Source organism: Taeniopygia guttata, chromosome 20, assembly GCF_048771995.1.
Source record: "Taeniopygia guttata chromosome 20, bTaeGut7.mat, whole genome shotgun sequence".
Classification (NCBI taxonomy): Eukaryota; Metazoa; Chordata; class Aves; order Passeriformes; family Estrildidae; genus Taeniopygia; species Taeniopygia guttata.
In genome coordinates, this window is record NC_133045.1 from 12,512,558 (window position 1) to 12,532,068 (window position 19,511).

Here is a 19,511-nt window from a genome sequence, read left to right on the forward strand (position 1 = left end):
GAAGGAATCTCTGCAGTGTGAGGAAAGGGGGATTGCTCTTTCCATCCTCACCTCATCCTACAAAGGTGCAGATTTGCCTGTGATATCCACACACATGGTGGAGAACAAAGTGACACAGCCTTTGGCAAAGCTTTCCAGTTTTGTGTATGTGTCTGCATAATTTCATTAACTGGGTGTCCCACATGAACAGAAAATGTGCAGTTGTGTGTTCCTGATTTGAGGCTTATTTCAATAAATCTAGAAACTGCACAAAACCCGAGGCAGCTGTGCTCAGAAGTTCTCTGTGGTCCTCACAGCCTTGTGCTCATTTGCTCATACCCTTACTCGTGCTGTGACCTTGGCTGGATGGGATTTTTGTCCAGGAAGAGTCAATGACCTGACCTTGGATCTGCCATCCCTGGCAGGGTTAGGGTGTGTTGGCAGGAGAAAATTCCCTGTTAATGGCTGTGCCTCACCTTTGAGTGGACACTGGACATTGGTTCCTGCCACTGTTAATTGACCCTTTTGATGTGCATGAATTTGTGTTATAAAAGAACTTATAGTGGATTTTTCTTTTGCATAATAGACATTTTGCTGGTTAAAAAAGAAAAAATCCCCAGCAAAAACTCAAACTCCATTGCATATGAATGTTTTCACTGTGTTAGCAATTTTTGTATCTTATTGGCAATGTTCTAAAGCACCGAAGATCGAGACTGCTCAGTTCCCTAGAGATCCTTGTAATTACAACAAAGACTGCTGGAGCATGAAAAAAGTCATTTGGCAAAATGGTTCTCTTGGCTTCCTCTGTCTCATCCTCCCCTCTCTCTGACTTCCAAGTCCTCTTTGCTCAGTTTACTAGACAAACACATTGTTTGCTGTTCACCAGGGCAGATGTTTGTTTAATTCAGCACCTTCTGCTTCTTTCCCCAGCTGGAGGAAAGTCATACTGTTCACTCTTTTCTTTTCTCTTTACAAGACCTTTCCCCTGCCAGCCAAGGTGCAGAAAAGAAGGACAATGGTGCAGCTCATGACAAGTGTTCCAGCATTTCTAGGAGCTTAAGCACCATCTCCTGTATTCTATAAATGGCACATGACAAAACACAGAGAACACCTCGCTGGGTTGTCTCACTGTGCAAGGAGGTAATATCCAGCCACTGAATATTTAATGTGGAGAACAAACCCTCTTCTTTTTGAAAAACCATGAAATCTCAACTTGAACTGACTCAGGCTCTGATCCAGCTGAGTTCTGCTGGAACAACCCTGCTCTGGAGAAATGCTGCTGCTTGAGAGAACGTTTGCCTTGTAGTCTGCACTGTGGTGCAGGGTCAGGCTGCAGAAAGTCTACATAAAACATGTATCTCTTTGGTGCTGATTTGAGGGCTTAAGAGGGCATATAACTCACTAGATGCTGAGGTGTTGAGGCTCATCCATGTTCCAAATAAACCCTTGCCACTGAAATGTGTGTTCCAAGAGTCTCGAGAAGAATTTGGATTTATTCCCGCCCCTTCATTCCTGCCTTACACCCATTCCTGTGTGTGGCTGACACAGTGCTTTTTCCTTCCTTGCAAATTTCCTCACAAATTTTTGGCTTTGTGCATATCTTCTCCACTTCTTGCCTTACTCATGCATCTGATTTCTCTAAAGCTCTCTATGTTCCCTCCACAAAGGATGGCTCCACATTCCAAGCACCAGGTTAGAGAACTTTGAATGGATTCATCATAACAGAAGGATGAACAGATATCCTTCTTTTACTTTAACAAACAAAATAGTGTCATTTTTCCTGATCAGCTTGTCCATTTTCAACAAGTCCAGAAATAATTACCAGATTTATATATATGTAACTATCAATGCAGAGCTGGGCTTTTATCTACATGCTGTATGTTTCTGTAAATAAAGAAGTGCTGTAATTGTCATCAGAACCATTTGTTGCAATTTGAATGCTTATAAATAGGGAATAGACAATGCAGGTTATTCGTTACAGACTGGAAAAGCTGTATATTGGCCTGTTACCCCTTGCAGAAGCCAGCCAGAAACTGGAGGTTTTGCAGTACTTGGTCCTGAGTGAGTCCTGTAGGGCAGAGCCTGTGATTACATCCCACAGCCCTGCAGGTTTTCCTGATAATGCTGCTGTATTTATTCCTGCTGTGCTGGAAACTAGCAGACCTATTGGAAACTTTAGCAAACCTTGCTGTGAGTTTCACATTTCTGTTTTACTGCAAAGCTCTTCACTTTTCTAGGATGCATTCTCAGATAAGCCAACAGAAGAAGGAAATATGTGAGCATATTATTTTTTTTATCTCAAGACATCACTCTGGATTTAGCTCTGTTTCTGATCCATTGGAAAAATTCTGCGTTATCAAACATTTTCTTGCAACAAATAGTCCTAATTCACAGAATTCTTTTATTAGCTTCATGTGACATCTTTTTGCACAACTGGAATAAACTTTCTTAAAAAAGAAAAAAAAAACCCCAAAATTACCCAATGAAAGAGATTCCACAGTTTTTATAGTACTGAAAGCTTTGGGGACAAAGAAGTGGTACCAGTATGACTTGGAACTGAATTTGGCTCAACCTTCTCCAGAAGAATGAATCACAGCCTTGTATATGGCAACAATATAAATCCCTTGATTCCTTCTCTGTCCCATTCTTATCACATCCTTCTTATTTCTTGATTTTATAACTGCCATAGACTGGACAGAAAAAGATTTTCATATTATAGCACTGTAAATCTTCCTTTCTGTGAAGGAATAAAATGAATAGCTGATTAATTTAATGAACCCTTTCTAGTTTAGATCATTGCCCCAGGAAAGCAGCACTTGCAGTTTTCTATCTCATTCTTCTAAAAGACCAGAATATCTCTGATTCTGTGTTTTCTGTCTGTCTTCATATTGCAGTGTTAGTGCTGTCAGCAGACACAAACATCTTCATTTGATATTCTTATTTAACCCATTCAGAATTCCTGATAAACCATGAGTTATCTTGGGATTTGTGGTATTAATTTATGAAACCTGTGAGAATTCATGGAATGCAAAACTTCTGATTTTACCTGGGCTGGAAAGGTAAAAGATGTCTGTTGGAAATGATCCAAGGCACAGTGACATCAGTGGGAATCTTCCCACAGACATCAAGAGCCTGTAAAGCACCAGCACAGGTGCTGTGACTGAGGAAGAAGAAAGTTGGGAGATGCTTGTTCTGGCCATAAAAACTTTGTGGTGCTAAATTCAGTTTCTTAGACAACACTTGTGTGTTGAAATACTTAATTCCCTAAAGCATCATTTTTCTCTTCAACTTATGACTCGTTACAATAAAGTGCAATGCAAAATGCCACCTGCCAAATTCTTCCCTTGTTTATGTGTTCATAAGAGAGCAGTGAACAAAATTCTCCTTGCACTTCATTGGTCTGAGAAGGTAACTCCATGTCACTCTGTTGAAGGATTACTGGGGGAAAGCCCCAAACATTTTATGAGAGACAAAGGACCTGTGGATTTCAGCTCAGCTGCATAAATATCAGTGAAGGCAGGATTGAGTCCTTATTATTTCCTGTCCATTGCATTTCTCCCATTTTGTCATGGCAGCTGTGTAGATGGAAACTCCCAAGATTTCTACAGCCAAGTCATCCTTCACCAATAAAGCCATACTGACTCACATAATAGATTAGGCTGTCACACTAAACCTGACAAACAACATTTAATATGTCTCAAATTGCATCCAGGCAGATATCCCTGTAAATGACCATCCCTACCACGCAGATGTTTCCCATCTCTTTGGAACAGCTCTGATGGTCAGGCCAAGCATGAGGCTCTCCTGCTCTTACCCATACTTTTTTTACCTTTAGCTTGCAAAAATAGAGCTTTTGCACAATGCAGGGCTGGTATCAGCAGTTCTGTGTTTTGTTTTTGTCTTCTAACTATTCTTTTAACTCGCTTCAGCCTCAGGCTGGTTTGGGTTTTTTTCAGACAAGCTCTCCCCAGTCTGCCTCCTTCCCAGACTGTTTATGTTTGAAAGACATTTGCTGGTGCTAATCCTCACATCCTCACTTATTCCCACTGGCCTTTCTTGTCCTTTTTTCCCATTGGGTTGAGTTTCAGTTGTATCATCTCCAATTGTTGCTTAACTTCTTCCAGCTCTGTGCAGTCAGCTTTCTGATGCACCATAGGGCTCTAAATTGAAATTTCTCTGGGCAGTTCATATTTCCTTAAATTTCCATAAGGTGAAAATCTTTTGGGACTCTTGCACTGGGTAATATTTCAGATGCAAGGATAACCCTGTCCCAGCTGTGCAGTGTGAGAGGAGTGATCAATGAGATGGATGCAGCACAGACAGGCTTTCTTGGTTATTCATCAGTGTATCTGATTGACCTGTGTGACAAATAAACCCTTGTGCAAATGCAGGTGTTTCCCTACCTGGCAGGAATCCCAGAGGGCTGCTGACCAAGCTGCTGTATAGAATTTGGTGGCAGACAGAACTTCTCAGCACAGCAGCACCTTTGATTACCATGTGAGGACCTTTAGGTGTTTGCTGGAGGCCAGCTGCTGGAAAACATGTTAGCCAGCACATTAACTCATGTTTTACTCAATTCACTTGCTCCAGTAGGTCCTAGTGAACATTTTTATTAATCCTTAGGTATTAAGACTAAACCAGTTCAGATTTTGGTGATGCTACCCCCAAAGAAGTCAGTGGCAAAAATCCAGCTGAAGTCAGGTGGGTGCAGGAAGAGCATTGACATGAGCCAAGATATTCACAGTCAGAACTTGAGCTGTGACTTTCCAGAGCCTGATGTTTGGATGGAGAGTGCAGCCACAATGTGAGCAGATGCTCTGTCCTTCTTAGCCTCCCATTTCCTCCCTCTTGCTGCTACGTGCCAGAGATTCACAGAGATCTCTCAAAGGCAGGGCTTTGTTTCTTCATCCACTTTCCGGTGTTGTGCTCTACTTGTTTCTTTCAATTTGTCCTTAAAAAAAAAAAAAAAAGTAAAACTAGTTCTTTGAGACTACAGAGAGGAAAAAAAAAATTCTCTGGAGTTTCTTCAGCGTCTTGGCTACCAACACAGCAAGCACTGTCATTATGGTTAGAAACAAAGGACACGGCATTGCTTCCAGCAAAATCACCACTTACTTCAGTGTGGGTGAGATTAGGCCAGGAAAAACCCCAACTGAGTTTAATAGAGGAGAAACTGACTTTGGCTGAAACAATAAGCTGTGCTCCAGACCTGCAGTGAGAGCCTCAGATCCAAGTCTCAAGGAGGTACTGCCTTTCCTCTAGTACCTTCCCCCAGGGGTTCTGCTCATTATTCCACCAAGTCTAACAATCCCTCTTTCCCGCTCTCACAAGCCAGGTCCTTTGTCCATCCTCATTCAGAACCCCCCTTAGCTGAAATGGAGGAGTGCGTGTCGTTCAGATAAGCACAAACTGTAATTAGGTCTTATTCTGAGTAAATAATATGTGGGTGGGAAAAGGAAGGAAGGGCGAGGGAGAGAGAGCAAATGGAAGAAAGAGGCAGGGGTTTGGCTGGGTTACAGAATTGCAGCAGGCTTCTTATAAGTCTCAAGCTAAAAACGGGAGATATTTGCATAAAAAAGAGCTTTAATAGGTGCTATAAATTGGCTTTTTTGGTGATTAGATAGACAGGTGTTTATCATTTTAGTTACTGCTAGAGCTGAAACTGTATAGTACCCATTGTGTTCCAAGTCTCAGTTCCAAGGGGCAGGAGGTTTGTGCTGTGGTGGGGTGTGAGGGCAGCCCAGAGCTGCTCCCACTCTGGCCTCAGGAATCCTGATGCCTGTAGGGCAGGCACACGTTGTGTACGGTGCCTTTGGCAGCTGCAGCCCAAACCAGAATGGTGTTCTACCACAGCCCCCAGGCAAGCTGGTCCCAGGGTGGGAGAGGCAGTGAGGACCTTGTCCCCCCCTAACCAGGACCTCTGCCCCAGTCAGCAGCAGACCCATATTTTCCTCGTTATCCTTTTACAGATTAATTATTTGCTATTTAACTGATGAGTTTAGCAACACCTGGGAAAAGGGTTTCCTTCACGTGGGAAAATGAGGCATTTCTTGCAAGGTCAAAAATGGAAAGCCTTATGAATTGTTTTGGCTGAAAATTTGCCAAGAAACACAAGATAATTCACTTTTTTGTACCATGTTTGTTTACTTTGTGATGAAATAACAAAAAAGTTTTACGAAAGCAGACTCTTTCCTAGAAAATCAATGTTCTCATTTGACAAAGGCTTAATGGAAAAAATACAGGTTGCTCTAGGGATTTGCTTGGGAGCTTGTCCTTTACAGAAGTGGTGAAGGCCAGTCCTTGGTTAGAGAGGAAAGTGCCACATCCCTCTGCAGCGTGGGGCTGTCTGCAGCCCTTTTTCTGCAGCTCAAAGGAAATCCTGGTGTGTCTAAAGACCTCAGAGGAGGCTGTGGGACAGATACACCCAAAGTAAAGGCTGCCTCAAGATGAGATTATGGTCAATCCCCACATGTTTCTTGTCAGTAGAACAGCTTTTGTTCTGCTTAAATTCCAAATATGAGATTTTGGCTTCCACTGGAAATCTACATGTAACTAAGGCTATTGAATTGTACATGATCAGCTGTGGGCCCCAGATCCAGTCTGATGATATTGATGTCTAGTTTCCGCTGGCTGAATTGGCTGCACATGTCAGCTTCCTGTGTTCTGCTTTCCAAGCTCAGTGCTTGCCGAAATTTTACTTCTCTTGAAACATTTTCATTGGTGCAATGAATGGAAAAAGTTTACCAGCATGCGCTGTCTGTAAATCTTCACTGTTCTTTCTGAAGGGATAGACAGTTTTCCTTACAGGAGTTTATTTTCAGTAGGATTCTGTTCCAGGAGTGTTACGTAACACTTACAGAATTTGAGAAGAGAACAATCCCAGAAAACATATTGCAGATGTACCTATATACACATTTATGTGCACACTGTATGGATCTGCTCCTATACCTGCACAACCCAAGGGAGGCCACAGAACCCTCACAGCAGGACCTTGCTTGGTTGCTGTGGCCACCTCACCTACCCCCTTCCCGAAACTCCTTCCAGGAGTCAAGAAGAAAAATCTGGAATAAGGCAGCTGGGTGTTGTCACCTTGTGTCCTGCTGTCCCGTTTGATTTCAGTGGCACCTCTGTCCCAGGCAGTGTGGGGGCTGTTGGCTGCCCTCAGGTCACTGAGGCATGGGGGATGTTTCTCTGGAAAAGAGAAGTTGACCCCCTTGTCTAATTCCTGTGTAGTGATGTCCTTTTGACATCAGACACCACTGGAACAGCCTTGAGCAGCAGAAGTTGGGACTCTGGAGACTCAGCTTTCCTGTCCAGCCATGTACACAAGTGCTCCGTGTTTGCCATGGAAGAATATATCTTGGAGGTGTTTTTTAATAGATCAGTGGTTTTGTGACACTCAAATCTTATTTTGAATTATGATCTAATCAAAACTTTTGAGAGGGTGTAAATGTGCTTCTTTACCATTGGAGGATATTTCCTCCTACCCACAATGATTTCATTTATAATGTGTGGAAATTTTTATGTGACTGTGAAGTAGAGAACAGAGATTGCTGAGGATGCAGGAACCATGGAAGGGTTAAAAAACCAAAGCCTTGTTGGAGAATCTAGTGTGTTCTTTTGAGAGGGGGAGGGAACCAAGAATAAAATTTAATTTATTTCACACAGGCAGACTCAAGACAATAGAATTCCCTCTGTTTTCATCTGCAAAACCAATAGACAGACCAAAAAAGGAACAGAGGTGAAGGGTTATGGAACTAATATTTTTCTACCTTCTGTGACTGTCTTCAGGATTTCTTGTTATCTGCAGATATTGCTTTCAGCACAGTGACCTTTGAATAAACAGGATTGTGGTGTCCTGAAAGAAGAAAAATAAAAAGCACAGACAAATTTCAAAAATCCTGTGAGGTCTGTGACTTCTTTTCCAGCTAAACTGGATACTCAGAGTAAACTTCAAATATTAAAATAGTAATCCATTAAGATCTAGAGAAGACCCACAAGAGTGTCCTTGCTTTAACTACTAATCTGCTCCTACTTAATTCCATATGGGAAGAGTAATTTAATTGGTGACCTTCTTGGGTGATTTTAAGAGTAAAAAATAAACTTACAGCATATTTAGCAAATAGAGCCATGCCAGAGTGGGGACGGAAGAAACAGAAAAACTTTTCAGAGTCTGTATAGTTGTTGGAAAGTTTTACCCAACTTTTTCTTCTCTAAACATAAATATAGCCAACATTTTACTGCTGAAACTAATAATTTATGAAACTTCTCATGAAGGCTGGAAGAACTGCCTTTCCCATTTATGGCATAGAGCTTGTGGTTCGTATTCTTCAAATCCATCAGTCAAAAGAAGGGAAAATATCTATGCATCTGCACATCCCATTATATCCTAACCTCTGGATGCAGAAATAGCATCTGAGCAGCGAAAAGCTGCTAAAGCCATCGATGAAAGCCTGTCATGGCTTGTTAGGAACTCTACCTGCCTGCCTTGCTCTAGTTTTTCATTCTTTCCACATGAGCAGCTTTCAGAAGGATCTCTGAGTGCAGATCCCACTACAGTAAACTGCATTGTTTCCTGTTCCAGGCACACTTTCACATTACTCACCAACTTTCCAACTGCCAGACAAACTTTGTTATAGATTTTCTACTTCCCTTGGAATATGGCATTTGAGGCTCTTTTCAGGGCTGCTCTACATAATATGCAGTGACTAGATACAAAACTATTTCCTTATAACATGAACCAAGCAAACACAAATTTAAGGCAAATTATGCTGAACCCTGGGCCTCAAGCCAGTCTTTTTGTATTATCTCATGGGAAGTTCTGATCTGAAAGTAATACTGGCAATAGGGAGAACTTCTTCTGAGATGGAAATTTGCTTTCTATCAAGCCACAGTGGTATCAAAACCACCTGGAAAAGAGGCAGGGAACATCTCCTTTGGAGCTGGGTCTGACAGCAAAGCTCATGACCTCAGCACGGACTATGAGTGGTTTATGCAGAGTGCAGAGAGGCTTGGGAGGGAGGGCAAACATTTTTCACTTCATGTATCATTGCTCATAGCTCATTGCTGGGATTCTACCGAGTCAGCCAGAACTAAAATATTGTGGAAAATGAAATTTCCTGGGTTACTGTTTTTGGCAGTTCTAATCACACTGGGCAGTTGGGCACTGGAACCAATACAAAAGCTCCTCACCTTAATGAGAAAAAGACATGCTTTGTAGTGTGCTCTGGTAACTAAGAAAAAAAAAAAAAAAAACAACTTTATCCTTCCAAAACTGAAGCAGATGCTGAATATTTTCAACATCCAAAATAGTCTTTGCATCTGCATGTAAAGTAACATGAGTCTGTGCAATCAGAAAACGCATCACCTGCAGATTTCTGAGGAGGATCCTACCTCATGTGTTCCTTTGCCATAGCTGCTCTTTACAACAGCCTAATCAAGTAGAGCTGAATGGCAACCAAAGCAGAGAAGTAATTAGGGGGCTGGAAATGGAAAGAAAATTAGCCAGGAAAAATTAGTTACTCTCCCACCTTCAGTGTTCAGGAATGACAGACCTCTGTGTTTCAGCTTCAAGCTAGAGAACTGCAACTGCTCCATCCCTCCTGTAGCAGTGTCCAGACAGTGTGTCAGAGTCACAGAGCTAAAAATTCACAGCCCAGGCTGATGCTGGGTTCAAAATTGGTATAAAATTGTTTAAAACTCCCTCTCGTTGGTGACTTTGGGTCAGAGCAGGGTTTGCCTGTGTGACTGAAGTGTCCTGTCCATGAAGAATTGTGTATTGCCCTGTTCCCTGTGGTACCCACCCCACACTGCCAGCTTGCTCTGCCCTGCTGCCTCTAGAAGGGGAGGATGCTCCTGGTGCTCAAGCAGTGCTGTGTGGGGATGTAGGGATGGTGTAGGGGTCATGTAGGGGTTGTGTAGGGGTGGTGCAGGTGTGCACATCACTCCTGTGCTGAGGAAATCCCAAAAGCACCTGTAAACTCTGTGACTGAACATTTCTCTTTTCAAGCAAGCACGGTTGCTTGAAAATAAAAATACAAACGCTTACTTGGAGTGATCAGCTCTTATCACACCCTTTATTTATCCCCATAGACTGAGGATGCCCTTGAAGCAGCCCCTTGTCCCAGGCTGTCCCATATCCCAGGCTGTCCCGTGTCCCAGACTCTCTCGTGTCCCTGGTTGTCCCATATCCCAGGCTGTTCTATGTCCCTGGCTGTCCCATGTCCCATATCCCAGGCTGTCCCATGTCATATCCCAAGCTGTCCCCTGTCCCGGCTGCCCCGTATCGCAGCTCGGTGCAGAGAGCGCGGCTGTCGGGAGGCGGCAGCGCGCTCCGCTCTCCGCGCTCCGCTCCCCGAGCTCCGCGCTCCGAGCTCCGCGCTCCGAGCTCCGCGCTCCGAGCTCCGCGCTCCGAGCTCCGCGCTCCGCTCCCCGAGCTCCGAGCTCCGCGCTCCGCTCCCCGAGCTCCGCTCCCCGAGCTCCGCGCTCCGAGCTCCGCGCTCCGAGCTCCGCGCTCCGCTCCCCGAGCTCCGCTCCCCGAGCTCCGCGCTCCGAGCTCCGCTCCCCGAACTCCGCGCTCCGAGCTCCGAGCTCCGCGCTCCGCTCTCCGCGCTCCTGCCCACGGCCGGGGCAGCGCTCCCGGGAGGGGCTCGGCCGCCCTGCGCAGCTGGAGCCGCCCCGGCCGTTCCTCATCTCATCGGGACTGCGCCCAAGGAACTCGCTCCGGGGTTATTTGCAACACTCGAGGGCCCTCAGAGCTTTGTAAGATTGCGAGTGAGGATCTCCGTGCGACATTTCTGCACAGTGACTCACGTTTGGACTGGTTTCAAATCAATAAATCCTCCTCAGAATGAGCCCCCCAATTCAAGCTGAAGACACATTCATCCTGTTACTTAGGAGCACCCATGGCTTCACAATAGAATTAAAAATCCCGAGTTTGGGATGGATCAAAGTGGTGAAGGGAATGGGAACAGTTGCCTCATGGCGGCCTGCTGTGATGATGCCCATGTACAGAAAAAGGTTCTCTCAGAGGAAGGACTGGGATCATTTGGATCTGAGCTGAGATGAGCAGCCATTTTAGGTTTCTTAGTAAAAATATTAATATCCATAATATTAATAATATGCTAAATAAAACCCTTCTGTTGGATATTTTCCATTAATAGAAAGTTGGAAATTTTGCAGATATTTGCTTTGAAGCTCCAAGTCTGAGAGGGATGACCTGGTTATTTAATATTTTCATTGCCATTCCATCTCCTCCCATAAAATTGGCTAAAGAAGTGTAGTTTCTTCCATACCCAGAACAGTGCAGGGGTCACCAGATACTATTCTGTCGAGAAATGGAAAATGCCACCATTGTTGACTGAGCAATGACTGTTGAGCAGGAGGTGGTAGTAGATGGCCAAGATATTTGAAAAAAGTTTTACATAAAAAAAATAACAGACTTTACAAATTGTCATTGAGAGAGAGCACAGAGGTACTGTCTGTAGAGAATGTTACGTCGATTAATATTTCAAAAATGTTTTCTAGAACCTTTTCTCTTTTAAATTTTTTTTCCAAATAATTGCAACAGTAATTCTAAAAAAAAACCTCTTCAAACACAGAATCATTTCTGTTGTTGTAGAATTTTTTGAATGCCAAATACCTGCTGAGTTAATCTTTGGAAGAACAAGAAAAGTTTGTTCTTTGTATATGTAGATTGTTTCAGGGTATTGTTTGATTTTGCTTTTGATAGGGGTCATGTTTCTGGGCTTAGCTGGATAGTTTGTTTGTTCCTATTCATTAAAAGGGACCCTGCAGCTATTTGGGGAGGGAGTATGGTATTACATTATTATTGCTCCAAAAAGTATGGACAAAAATGTATTGTAAAAATTCCAAGGTTTCTGGTAGGAGTTCTCTCAGTAATAAATAGTCCCAGTCTGCTGGAGTGTGGTTAATATGCTAACATTGTATTGTGCTAATTAGATAGGTCCTTAAGGTACAGAGCTAAAGTATATGGATAATTCTGGACGTAAACTATTGATAAAAGAGTTTTGTGCAATAGTTAAGGGGAACAACTTTCAGGGTCAGCTTTGCCTTTGGTCACCTTGTCCCATAGCCCCTGTCACAGCACTGCACAGAACAGAGCTCATGATGCTGCAGGAGCAAGTAATGGATGCTGCTCAGAGTTATTCACAGCCTGGGGCAGGAGGCAGAGCCCTCAGGTGAGATCAGCCCTGCAGACACCAACACCTCTTGTAAGACATTCACTTAACTTGTTCTGGTTGGCATCAGGGGTGTGGAACACCTTGCAGCAGTGTGCTTGATGGGCTTCACTTCTATAAAAAAGAGAGTAAGTGCAATGACCCGTTCTCTCTCTTCCTTAAGCTCTGTGGTTTGCCTGCAGTGTGGCATTGACTGAAAGAGCTCCACTTGCAGAGGAAAAGCACTGGGCTGACTCTTCCAGAGAAAGCGTCTGTGCTCTTGATTCACTGTGCCCTCCCAGAACAGAGTCCAGGGATTTCTTTTTCCTGGGAAAAACAGCAATTGTCAAGGAATTATTCCAAGAAAGACAGTTTATGCTGGAGTTACTAATCCATAGCAAATTCTTCTTGCTCACCTTCTGGTCAAAGCCTCACATTTGCAATGTTTCACCTGTTCAGAGAAATTTCACTCCACCAGTCCTCAGCTGGCCCTGCAGAGCCTGTGGGGCATTGCCAGAGCTGTCACTGGCCACGGTGCTTTTCCAGTGGTCAGCTTTAATCCTTCCCTCCCCAGAGGAGAGGGCAACCTGCAGACTCTTTTTCCTTGGCTTTGTCTGACTTTACTCTCTGTAAGTATTTAGTCATTCATAGGATTATTCCACACTGCCAAAGACATGTTTCCCTTGCCACAGACTAACTTTTCCATTAAAAAATCTGAAGATATTTCAGCTTTGCTGTAATGCAGAGCAATGACAGCAAAATAGTATCTGACCTCCTACAAAGTGCTCAGGAAACAGGGAGGGTGCCTGAGATTATTCAGTGCAGGGAGCTGCATTCCACTGGGCAGATAAAAACAACTGCCCACAAGCTCTGATCAGAGTGTTTGTGTTTCTCATTAGAGAAATCTTTATGCCCCATGATTTTGTTGGTTTTTTTTTTTAACTGTGTCCACAGTCACCAGGAAGAAAGTAACAAAGAGACCACAGAACCAGTTCTTTTTAGGTACCTGTACTTTTATTTTGCAGCCCACCTGGCTGATGGTACTGAATGTAAATACAGCTGACACAGGCAATGTTTCATCACCACCCTCATCACCAGGAATTCTGTGGCCAGGGATAACAATATCCTGCCAGCACAATACCAGGGAGAAGTGATGAAGCAAGCCCAGCACAACTGGGTCAAATAAATCCTTTCTGCTGAGTAATGTCTGTGCTTCAGGTCGATAAGTCTTGGCTTTCATGTCATTTGGAATTTTTAATTAAAACCCTGTGGCTTCCGAGTGTTCATTAATATCTTCCCTTCATGGTTCTGACCCACATGACTCATTCCCCACCCTTGTGCACTCTAACTGGGAGCCCTGCTCAGATGTAACACCTTCCTCCTGGTGTTCTGGCAGCCTGAAGCCAAGGACACTCCAGCTTCAAAGCTGGAATAACATTTGTGTCACTTTCTCAAGTAACACTGGAAAAAGGGTCATATGTTCAAAACTGTGAAGTCTCTTCTAATTCTTTAATTTTTGAGGGGTTTATTCACATTCTGAAATCTCAATATTTTGGTATTTTTTCTACTTTGAGTTTTGCTTCTCCCCTCCCACTGATTTTTTTTTTTCCTGACTACAAAGGAAGATTGAGTGTAAGGTATTTTGTAGTTCCTTTCCCTTTTCAGCGCCACTCTAACCTCTGTCACTTCATAAACTCTGTAGTTAGAGAGCAAAAAAAGGAAAAATGAAGATGAGAGAATTTAAAGCAAACACAAAACTTTTCAAAAGCAAAGAAAAATATTTTTACTGTTTACTGTCAGCAGAATCTTGTCTTCTCTTCCTTTTCGTCTTGTATCTACAATAAAACCAAACCTCACCACAGATTAAAGCCTCAACTCAGCAGTCTGACACCTTTTAGTGTCTTCCAGTGCTTAGATAAGATTTTAATACTGGATGTACAGTTAGCATATTAAGGATTATCATTACCAAGCATTATGGTAACTCTTGTTTCATTACTGAGTGATGCTCAACATTCCATTTAAAAGCCATTGACAGCACCACATTTCCAACTTCAACGGCCCATACTTGTAATTCCAATTATTTCCCTTTGAGAGTGTGTATGAGCAAATTGCACCAAGGCCATCAGTCTGACCAGTGGTAAAATTCACTCAGTTTTCCACTGAGCTGGACATTTTGACAAATGTATTCCATTTAAACTAGTGAAAAACCAGCTTTTTACTGCCTATGACCAACTGAAAATCAGCATCTACTCACAGACTATGAAGGCAATTAACCACTGACACAACCTCTCAGAGCTGTTGCTGCAAGACCAGATGCTCTCCTGAAAGCACAGCTTAAGTAGAAATGCTGCAGAAAGCCCTTGGTGAAATGCTGTGCCTTGTGCAATGCACTCAGACTCCCTGATTGTGCCACTTCTGCCCATCAACATCAGCCAGGGGAGGCCTCCTGAGCTCCCTTCAGGAGCTGGGCAGGATGTGCTGAGCAGATGTGAGGAATAACAAACTAGCAGAAGACGAAATAAAACAGATTCTGGTAGCAGAACAGACTTTAAACTGAAAGGCTAATTAAAATAAGCATATATATATATATATATATTATATATATATATATATATAAATATATACTATATATATTAAAAAATGTGTGATATCTCTTGTTACATCCAGATCTCTTATTTTTATCCAGTCCTAGATGTCAATGGGGCTGGGCTGTGCCAAACAGTGTGAGCTCAGAGACTGCAGATTATTTTTCAGTCTGTTACATGATGAAGTACTAAACTTTGGAATAATTTGCCTTATTGCTGGCAAAACCCCCTTCATTTTGTCTACAGCTAAAACATGTGAGTTGGTACCTTTTGTCAATTCACAGATTTCCAAGATACCCAAATTCTCCCATTTACCTTGCTCTGCAATTCACGTCATGCTGTTCTCTGCATGGGATGCAAAGATTTTGATCCATGCCACATGCTGCACATCTTCCCAATGAAGCAAAACCCCTCCCGTGCTGGCTGGTACCCTGCTGACATCCCATTTCTGCTAATTAGGACCCTGAGTAGTTAGTACAAAATATAAATGTGGCAGGATTCCAAGCTGCAAAAAGAAGGGAAAGTGAGGGGAAAAAAATAGTTGGACAGCTAAGGGAATATGTAAATGTATTTAAAATAGATGATTCTAACTGCAGTGAACAGATGATTTTTTTTTTTAATTCCGACTGGATGGCTTTAATCAAAAATGATAGTTCATACATCTGCTCTTTGAAGATAAGCCTGCAGTTACACAAAACACTTAAAGAAAGAAGCTGTGGTGTGCTGATGAGACCTCAAAAATTCTAACCCATGACTAGGAAGATTATAGTCTGGTTACTTCAGCAAGTTGCTAATTCTGAAATATTAGACTCAGTTACTTGTCCTGTCTGAGGCATGAAAGGGATGCCTGTAGATTGTGCTGAAGCAATTAAGACATTTTAGAAATCATTAGTGAACTTTCTTGATTGAACAGCCATTTTCCCTCCAGCCTCTCCCTGACTCTTCTACAATTGTTTGACCTAGAAAAGCAGCTCTCCATCATCCTGGTATTTATTTTATATCACAGGATAAAGATTACAAACTAAAGCAAGCCTGTTTCTGGGCATGTGGGGCTCCCTTGGAAAAGCAAGCTCAAACTTCAACTGGAATCAAGGACTCCACCTTGATAAACATTATAAAATTGAATGGATTTGATTTAATCGCAGGAAAAATGAATCTGGTTTGATCTCAAGAAAATCTGATTTGATCTCGGGAAAAACATTTTCAGAATAGAAATGGGCAGAATGTTTAGTGAAAGAGAAAGAATATTCACATGCCTCATGCTGCCTGTGAGTAAGCACAGTATCTACTCACAATAGACAGTAGAATTAGTAATTAGTATTAGTAATTAGTGTTAATTGTATGATTGTATTGTTTAATCAAGACAAAGAAACTTAAAAGTCTTCAATACTGAGAAGTTTTCACAAATAGGAGTCTCTAGAGTGGCCTATAAAACTTTCCCTTTCTCCTGACCTTTTATTAGTGGGATTATCCCACCCTTGTGGTCAGGTACAGGGTTAGGCCTGCAGATTCTCAGACTAGAGCAGATGTGGCACTGCTGTAAATGATCATTTAACTTCATACTTTTCTGTGTATTTTTCAATTTTGCCCTGATCATTTGATTTGATCTTGCAGGACAGTTTTGCTACTGGTTTAGTACCCATGGACAGTGGAACTTCCTCATAAGTGATACTCATTCCTCCTGACAATCCCATTTCAAGTCAGCAGCAACACTGTGTCAGCTGTAGACTAAAAAGAAAAAAATTAAAAATAAAAAATCTGCTGTCAAGGGGAGTTGAACAGGCAAATATTTTTGCTACATGTAAAATTAATCATTGCATTTCTGCTACTGACTTGTTTTTCTATTTGTGTCACACAGGGATTCTTAAATGACCTAATCTTGAATCTGGTGAATTATAGCCTGGAAGAGCAAGGTGTTTATTATGCTCTGACAGAGAATGGAATGATCCAGTGTTTGTGGGGTTTCTCTCCTCCCCTGCTTTGGGGTCTGTTTGCCTCTGGTATCACCTCATTGATCATTCCTGGAATCTACCTTTCTGTAAATACTTCGAAAGGATTTTGAATTTTTTTTCCCTTACCAACAGTATTTTACACTGCTAAGGGCAGATTCAAAACAAAGCCATGCAGGTACTTACTTGCTCATATGAAATTTAATCCTGGGCCCAAGATTAATCTCAAATTCAGTGTTGCACCTCTACTAAAACCAAGGAGTTAAGTCTATCCCCACATTTTGCATATGATTCCATGCTTTTAGCTTCAGTAGTCCTGCAGGGAATGCATTTGCTAAACAGCTTAACTCAATAGAAATGTACTTAAGCATGTCCTCAATTCGTTTTCTTAAATGGAGCCAGGGCATTTGAAGCTAATAGAAATCATTTTAATAATTTAAACTTCACTTTTAAGTTTAATACATTACACTCACATTTAAAATTGATCTACTCAGAAATAACAGTATTTGAGTTTAAAAATGGAAGAGTAGGAAATTGTAACAGGCTGCCCAGAGCAGCGGTAGAGTCACCATCCCAGGAGGGATCTGAAAGCCATGTGGTTGTGGCACCTGGGGACATGGGGCAGTGGTGGCTGGGAGGTTGGATTCAATCATCTGAAGAGTCTTTTCCACCCTAAACAATCCTATAACTCTATGCTATTAGTGCTGATACAACCCCAGCTCTGGTGTTTTCATGCTCACTTTTCTTCTCTGTGAAGACTGATCAGCCTTAACTCATTCTTGTTTTTAACTGCTTTGAAGGGATTTCTTACACTGGTACTAATACAATTAAACTCAGTATAGCAGAAAAGGAATATTTCCTATGAGAGTGAGACTTATAAGGAAGATGTTTCTCCCATACTTTTTACTTAAACACTTGCTTTTGTGCTTCTTTATAAAGTACAAGGATTTCTTTGCCGAAGCTGTCACTAAAAGACACTGTGCTGTCAGTGATTTTCCAGTTGCTTGGCCTTAGTTTGTTGTACAGAGTTTTACCAGCTGGTGTTTCCTGAAATCTACATCATCAGGTCACCAGTTCATTAATTAAAATTGCACATGTAGCCATTTGTAATTTTCTGATAGAGACTCCTGGCCTTGCTGGTGCTCGGGGCCTTCTACGTGACACAGAGTGGGAAGGAGGCTGTCAGGATACAGCTCTGTCTCCATGGATTTCAGAACATTTTACAAATACAGGAGCTAGTCATGCTTTCTTTCTTTTCTCCTGCACCAAATTTCAAGACTGATTTCGTGCCTTCAGTGAAGTTAAAATATATACGTATTTTTGCAGTAAAAATACAGTTTTCTCTTTTTTAAATTAAATTCCCTATTGTGAAAAAAAAAAAACATTTGTCATTCTCATTTCCCTATTTGTTTTTAAATGAAAACTGAGTGGACAGGTTTTTCCCCCCACCCAAAAAAAAAAAAAAAAAAAAAAACCAAATAAAACAATGGGGAAAATCAATTTTCCATCCAAAGATGGATGTTTTATGATGTTTTCTGCTGGGTAATAGTATGCATTTTACAAGTGACAGAGACATGTAGAATTTACTGTTTTAGAATATGAATGCTGAAGTTTTATAAAGTGGATTTAGCAGAGCTAAAAACTTGTGCCTGCAGAGTTTCACCTGGATTTACATAGTTCCTCACTGCTGGATATTATAGAATTCCATGTCATGCTCACTAGAGTTTTTTATCCAGGGCAAATCTCACTGTAGCCAACTCTGTTTCTCTCTACAATATTGTGGCAATTGCTTACATTCCAATTCCAAGTTCATTGGAATATCAACAATGAGGTTCATGGCCACTGCATGTACTTGGATATTTACTAATAATTTTGGCATTTTGATTTGCAAATCTTGCTCTTTGTACCTTGCTGGGCCCTGAGATGGTCCTGAGGGTTTCCAAATGCTGCATTCCCAGCTCTTCCTTGGGAGGTTGGATTCTGTCTCATGAGATGGCTGCTGCAGACTGAAGCACAGTAAATTAATTTTGGTTTGCTTAATTTAGATGCTCCATTCTGGTGAATGATTCAAGGTAAAATCCTTGTGAGATGCTTCGTACCCTGAACATCTGCCAAAAGCAGTGGATACTGGAGTTCATCAGTGGTTCTCAGAAGGATTTAGTAACTTTGAGGATTTCTGTACCATGTAATTTCTGTGAAGGAGAAATATCTGTAGGAAGGATCTGTTTCCTAAAGAGCTCTTTGAGTTCCTTTTTCAAGACTCATTTTTGCCCTCCAATGCAGAGATTCCAGAGCTGTTACAATCCAAGCTGTTGTCCAAGGGTGTTTATTCTTCACACAACTCTTTCATGTGTATGTTCTCACCTCACTGTCTGAAATGCAACTTAGTTTAAAGGGCAAGTGGGAACATATGTTGATGTGGTGTAGGAATGGCAAAAGAATTCCTTCCTGAGCTTGTTGGTGGCATCTCTAATTCTACAGTTGCAGCAAGGCAATGTATAAATAGTTCCCATAGCAAAGGAGATTGGCAAGCTGGGAAATTTTTAACAAAACAAGAACCTTCTAACGAGATGTAGCCCAGAACTGTCAGAAAATCATCTCTGGCCCGAACTTCAGTGTCTAGTGCATCAAAACCCTTTCTTCTAAGGGCAGTAGATCTTCATTTCTCTTGCATGAGGAGTGAGGAACTCTCATAGACTTAATTTGCCCCATTACCTGTTTGGACTGTTCCTCAAGGGGAAGGTTTGGGGTGATACACATCCAAACACCTACAAAGTTTTGCATCGATTTTAGCTAAACAAATAAACAGTACATGTGTG

General features: G+C 42.0%; 1 long non-coding RNA gene across 1 annotated transcript; it reads right to left on the reverse strand.

The window, feature by feature from the left end:
- Nucleotides 1–4,569: 4,569 nt before the first annotated feature.
- On the reverse strand, nucleotides 4,570–10,386 carry LOC121470950 (uncharacterized). The gene is made up of 2 exons (XR_005982297.2): nucleotides 7,752–10,386; nucleotides 4,570–4,930 (listed from the first exon to the last, which is right to left on the reverse strand). It is a non-coding gene; the product is annotated as an uncharacterized lncRNA (long non-coding RNA).
- Nucleotides 10,387–19,511: the final 9,125 nt, after the last annotated feature.